At 46.2% G+C, this 6,943-nt stretch overlaps 1 non-coding gene across 1 annotated transcript; it reads right to left on the reverse strand.

The window, feature by feature from the left end:
• Positions 1–6,868: 6,868 nt before the first annotated feature.
• Trnat-ugu lies at positions 6,869–6,943 on the reverse strand. The gene has a single exon. It is a non-coding gene; the product is annotated as a tRNA-Thr (tRNA).

The raw sequence follows: 6,943 nt of genomic DNA on the forward strand, positions 1-6,943 counted from the left end.
ACCTAACTAACCTAAGGACATCACACACATCCATGCCCGAGGCAGGATTCGAACCTGCGACCGTATCGGTCACTCGGTTCCAGACTGTAGCGCTAAGCAAGGCTGTCATGATAGTGTTCCTGATTTCTCACCTACAGTGAACACACATCGAAACCATATTATGAATACTATCTCCGGTACTTGGTTTCGAGTAGTAAATATTGCATTGCGATAGTCTTCTGATCGCAGTAAAGGAATTTGTTTCAATATCTGATTTGTTTGTAAGGTGGATCAGGATGCCCATATAAAACAGGGCACATATTGTAACGTACTTTGCCCTCTTGATTTGTTTTTCTGTAGAATTACATTACAGGTCAGAATGACGAATCGTTTGCTGTTAAACTGATTGCCTTTAATAGTCAGAACAAGGAGTTTAACCTGATAATGTTTTGTTTTTTTGTTTCAGGTAAGTTGCGGAAAACAGCGTAAGACGTTAAGCGATGGCGGCGCGCCAGTGGTAAGTAGTCGGTTCCTTGTAACGGCGGAGTAATCATTCGTTACGTCGTGGCCGCCGAAGGCGGTAGCAGGGCTGTCTGTCTCGTCATGACTGCAGGCTGCAGGAGACGAGGTTTTGCTGCAGTTTTGGACGAAGAGGGACATCAGCATAGATGTCAAGGACGGGGTGCACAGTAGGCCCCCGGATTTTTCGCCTTTTTGTCTGAGTGTTTGCGGTTGACTGGTGGAGTTCTCGGTATGTCTAAAGATGCCGAGGGACACGTCTTACCCCCACGATGTAACGAGCTCCATTATGAGATATCCCGCAGGAGCTTTGGTTATCGCTGTAGGATGTATTGGGTACACTGTTTCTGCCACAAGCGTTTGCAAATGTAGTGTGCGATCAGACACACGGATGGAAATGAGGTGCGTCTTGTGCCTTTCTCAAAGTGCACAGTCATCGTCGTTGTTACTGAGGCTAGTTGCTAGAGGTATAATTTGGTAAAATGAATGCTAAGGTGATTCGGCAGACAATGTGAATAAAATTAATTGGTATTAGTAAGCATAGTTTTATTCTAAGTTAGTATTAAATTCAGCACTGACCATAAAAAAATACGGTGTGATTGGGATTGTGGAACGGACTGATGTGGAAGGAGATGCAGATAGTATAAATTGAAGCTGAGTAATTTTCTCATAGCATGAAAGGAAAGAAAGGAAGATTAGGGTTTAACGTTATGTCAACATCGAGATCATTAGAGACAGAGCACTAGCTCGGATTGTTTTAAGTATGAGGAAGGAAATCACTCGTGATCTTTCAGAGGAACCATCCCGGCATTTGCCTGTAGCGATTTAGAGAAATCACGGAAAACCTAAATGAGGTAGTCGGACACTGATTCTCTCTCGTACTGTAATTGAGCGAAGCAGTATTAGTTGATAAGGGTCTCTGCAGTGCTTTCTCACACAAGAAGGATGATTTTTCATAATGTCGTGCACACCTTTTAAATTTTGTTCTAAGCATTTTATTGTGCGAGGCTCCTGAGTTCTCTAATCTAGACGTTATCTGGTACCCAACGCTAAGAATGTTTCATTGTGACTCGTTTTGTACAGCAGCCGGCATCTAGAATAATCGGATTTGCAGCCACTTACTTGCAGTGATCCATTGCGAATGATCATGAGATGGATCTCAGAGAAGGACGCAACAATTAACGTAATATGCATGTAGTTGTCACTTTGGCTGTTGCTCGACTGTCACAATTGAGCCACGCAGGTAATTCACATCGGTGTGTATGCCGTTTCAAGAGAGGGGCAAGTGTGTGTGTGTGTGTGTGTGTGTGTGTGTTCTCAAACTTGTAAACCGGAATAGCATGGGATACCAGAATTAGTTCCCGACGCTCTCTCGCCATTCATTCGACGTTGCGGAAGGATTGAAAGGAATCTGCTGCGTCGACAATAAGAAACGAGCAACGTAGTTCAGACTTGGCTATTTTGCTGCCCACATGAAAACATCAGTAAAATCTAGGCTAATGCATCGGATTAGACGACCATCGAGAAGGTGTATGACACAGCTGAAGCCACATACACATCACGAGAAAGAGTACGATACGTTTTCGTCAACTATTAATCATGGGAAAAATTATGCAGATGTGTAAGGCACACTTAGGAATGCTGTCAAAAGGAATGTACTCGTAAATAGCAATGCTTGGATAGTTTTAAAAAGAGTATTGCACACTTGAATTCTTATGGTTCACGTCTGCTCAAAAGTGTAAACTCTTAATCGCGAGCGCAAATGTAGGATTTAAAAAAATGTCATTTGCCCATTCACTTAAAACTTAAATTTGTTTCTATATTACCTCGTTATTAGTTGCTAACACGTCTTGAAATTAATGGGTAATTCTTGTCCACCACTCACCACAGTTTGTAGTAAGTGAACTGTTTCTTGTGATAGCTGGGGACAGTTTGCTGCACTGATATTTAATTGTTAAAACGACGTCGGACCGTCACTAAACGGCAGAAACGAGAGTAACCAATGTAGTGATTAGAAGCCCGGAGTCTACACCAGGAAAGGCAAAATCGATTTAATGTTACAGCCAGTGTTTTCTCTTTTCTCATATTACCTTGCAGAGGGCAAAACGCTAACTGGAGAATACCAATCAGGATTTCGTTGAGGAGAGGCCTGTATTATGAAAGAATAAAGATCATCGGAATGAGTCACACACACAGGTGTTAACGGCAACTAGAAAAGAGGAGAAGGTTTTGTTTTGAATACCATGTTTTCAAACAGTCTTTGTAATCAAAAATTGGGGCTTAGACTTGCGTCGAACGTTACATCTACAGAAATTTGATGATTTGGAACACCTCTAGGCCAATGAAGGTGTAGATAGATGCTTTGTGCTGTCCTTTGAGTCTTCTACTGAAAGCATTGAATCTGCTGTTTGGAGAAACGTTGGCCGACAAGTGCAGTGACTTGAAAGCAGGACCAAGACGTAAAGTGACCTATAGAGTTCGGTTATTTAGTGCAGCCTGTGAATTCTCCACTCTGATTCCGGTGGGAACCTGTCAACATGTGCGCGCCGGAAGATATGTGGCGGCAAGAAGCGAGGGAGTTCTAAGCGGCGGGCAGTCCCTACTGCCGTTTACTGCCATAAATATACATGGCGGTCGGCACATGCATATGCAGGCGACCCTGTAAATTGAATTTATGTAGATCCGGCTCCAGGTGTCCAGTCAGATCTGCAGAGTGCTGGTTAGAGTGCATTAGGGCGCTAATAAAGTGTGGGGTTGGGCGCTTACTGTTCGGAGGCGCGTATAAAGCGATCAAGAGCGCTCTGTCAACTTTATAATGCCGCGCATAAATTTAAAGAATTTCGTGGTTGAAGAAGGCAGGCATCGCTGTGGCAGCATTAGCACCCTGAAGGCGTCATACCTGCAGCCAGGGTCCCGCGTGTCAGAGTTCGCGTTGATGCCTCTTTTCTGTACACCCACAGAATAATACACTGACGGAAGAGAAGTGACACTAAAAGGAAGTTGTGCAACATAAATGAAAGGTGATATTCGTGTTTCTACATATGAGTGATGATTTCTATTCAGATTTCGCGTAAGAGGGACGCTAGTGGCGCCACAATGAGGATGCAAATCAAGTTTACTTTTAATATACTCTGTACCGATGTTCCCTGTTTGCGCGTGTGTGGGAAGCGTTGGCTGGTGTCAGTCCACAAAGATCTTCGCTGCATTACGTACATACAGGGTTCCTCATTCGGTAGCTTGGATGCAGTCTCGTAGCTGCCTGCCGTGCTCACTAAGTCCTGGCTGATTGTCTGTCACGCGCTTATGGCCTGCAGATGTTCACAGCCCATGTACTCTTGTTCCAAGAGCGGAAGCCCGATGTCGCAATATAGTGTACGTAATAGGTCTGGGTGCGAGCTGTCGTTGAAAAATAGTTACATCGACTTTTTTTGTGACCATGAGTTAATCTTCCCATGCGTCGAGGTATTCCCTTAAAAATACACTACCTGGCAGAAAAAGTGAAGCACCCAGACGGGGAGGAAGGATACAAAATGAAACTCGACGGGTTCAGAGGGTATGTGACGTTACTTCAGTGATTACAAAATCGAGCAATCTGTACGAAGAACGTGGCAGTGTGGGCTCAGTTATAAGTATGGCATCGCACCCACCTGTGGCCTATGCATGCACTGATTCGGTTGGGAAGGATGTCATAAAGCCATTGTTTCATATCCTGAGGCAAGCTGACCCAGAATTGTCGTAACTGGTCCTTGATACCCTGGAAACCGACACCGGCACGGAGTTGGCGTCGGAGCTGAGCCCCTGCGTGTTCTGTCGGAGACGGTTCTGGGGATCTTGCTGCCTCGGGACTATCCCAACATCAAGCAGACAATTCATAGAGATAAGTGCCGGGTGTGGGCGAGCATTGTTGTGTTGGAAAATGGCACACGATACTGCTATTTGACATGTAACACACGAGGGCCCAGGGCGCCCGTGAAGTACCGTTGTGCCGTCAGCTCCTTCAATCACTAGCAGTCGTGAGCTGAAGTCGTATGACATGCAAATTGAAATGAGCGTTTGGCGTCATTGGCCGGGAGGCCCCTTACAGGACAGGTCCGGCCGCCTTGGTGCAGGTCTTATTACATTCGACGCCACATTGCGCGACCTGCGCGTCAGATGGGGATGAAATGATGATGAAGACAGCACAACACCCAGTCCCTGAGCGGAGAAAATCCCCGACGCAGCCGGGAGTCGAACCCGGCCCCGTGGGACGGCAATCCGTCACGCTGACCACTCAGCTATCGGGGCGGACGTCGTATCACATGCCTCACCATAACATGACGTCAGGATTAACACATTTTCGCCTCTCCAAAACTCTAGAATAATGTGACGTCTCCCCAGGTCGCTGTCGTACTCACTCACGATGGTCATCTGGGGAAATGTAGAACGGCGAATTAATGCTGAACACACTGTGACGCCATTCATCAGCATTCCATACTTCCCGGACACGGCCCCGCTACAAACGCATCCGTTTGTGTTCTGATGTTGTGGCAGCATACACACGGGATGGTAATTCCCTAGTACGGCTGTTTACAGTCTCCGACCAGTAGTGCGAGATGAAACAGAATGGTGCAAGGAATTAGTTTTTTGTTCTCGGATGGCAGGTGCAGATGTGGAGGGGTTACGACGAGCTTAGTGCTCAACATGGCGGTCAGAGGTGGTCGACCAGAACCCTGAAAACGAGTGTGCCTGCCTTCACATTCCCATGCAGTCCAACATCTGGCCACTGTCACATTCAAATGCCCCACAAATACGGATATTGCACCAATTGGCCAGACGGTCAAATGGAGACCCTCATTGAGACATGTTTCAAATTGTCAGGTGCTGATGACGCCGTCTCTCTGTGTCATTCGGAGGGATCACTCAACATCTGACGTAGATCACATCCCTTATATACCCTACCAAGCATGGCATCAATCCTAAACATGAACGACACTAATGCAGTCTGGTGACCATTCTATCTGTCAGAGTATCATAAAGTGCATACGCGCCGATGGTGAGCACGTGCGCGATGTTACATTACCATCAGACCATGTCTTCTGGTTCTTTATTTTCTTCAGGTAGTTTAGTTCCACGTCGCAATTACACAGTGACGGGCGGGTTGTTTCCAGTTTTCGTTTCATTTCAGGTAAGCTTATGCTTGAATGTTTCGCTGCACGTCGGTTACATTCATGTGGACGTCGTCTGAAGCACCAAAGCGACACCCGTTAAAGTGGTTTCTGTGTTGTGGCAACAAAGAGAAGTCGCATTTACTGAGATTAGGCGAATGGGGAGGTTAAGGGATTACTTCTTGCGAAAAACACATTGACAAAGGTTACCATGTGACAGGTCACAGTGCCGTGGTGCAGCTCCCAGGTGCGTGCATTACCTGATCACACACGTGCCGACCTTTTTCTGGATCGTTAAAGAATTTGCCGATGATAAGTTTGTCATTGTGCCTGTCCTGCTTGCAGGCATAAATTCTTTGAGCACGATCGCCTAACTGAAAAAAACAGACAGAAAAAAACAATCGATTTTATTTTTATTTACTCATTCTCGCTTGCGTGGCGTGGGAAGAGTTTGCATTGTGTCACTACTGACTTTGACGTATTTTCTCGATTCCGCGTTCGAAAATCCACGATTCGCCATCTGTGATCACGCGACTGGAGAAGAATTTTTGCTCTCCCCTTGAGACGGTTCAGGCGCGCATCCTTCCTGTTGTCGTTCTCAACCGTGTTGATGTTCTTTGGAACCATCTTCTTGCGTATCCAAATCGGGTGTTAACATGAGATGGGCGCTAAACACTTTCAAATGCAACTCGCCGTCAGGCGACGATCTGACCTCAGAAGACACCTCATAATTGCCACGTTGTCTTCCGTTCTGGAGTTTAAAGTCTACCTGCAATAGCTTCGTTTTCCACTTCGTCTCGGGCTGTTAAGAAGTATTTATGCCACCTAAACAGTTAAGGGGTGCGTAGATAATATTCTCCATGAACCATTTGTAACTTTTCGTAAGTCACAGGAGCTGTTTCGTCAAGCTTCATAAAAAAATTGACGTAACACCGTTGTAGGTTCGTGCACAGTGTCCCCAGTCTGAAGACTTTCATAACACACCGCTCTACATGAGTGTTCTCTACTGTGTTCGGATGCTACCGTGTAAACACCACGCAGAGTAAGGTCTGTGGAACTATCCGAAAACTAAAGGCTGTTCTTACAGTTTCGGCTTGCTAGCTGAAACGTGTAAACTGGAACCTCCGCCAGAGGAGAAGTAATTAGAATTATATTAATACCGTCAGCTGCGCTCGGGCGTTTATATAGATCACCCGGGGGGGGGGGGGCGAGCGGGTGAAAATGTGTACCCCGACCGGGACTCGAACCCGGGATCACCTGCTTACATGGCAGACGCTCTATCCATCTGAGCCACCGAAGGC

This window comes from Schistocerca americana, chromosome 5, assembly GCF_021461395.2.
Source record: "Schistocerca americana isolate TAMUIC-IGC-003095 chromosome 5, iqSchAmer2.1, whole genome shotgun sequence".
NCBI classification, from domain to species: domain Eukaryota; kingdom Metazoa; phylum Arthropoda; class Insecta; order Orthoptera; family Acrididae; genus Schistocerca; species Schistocerca americana.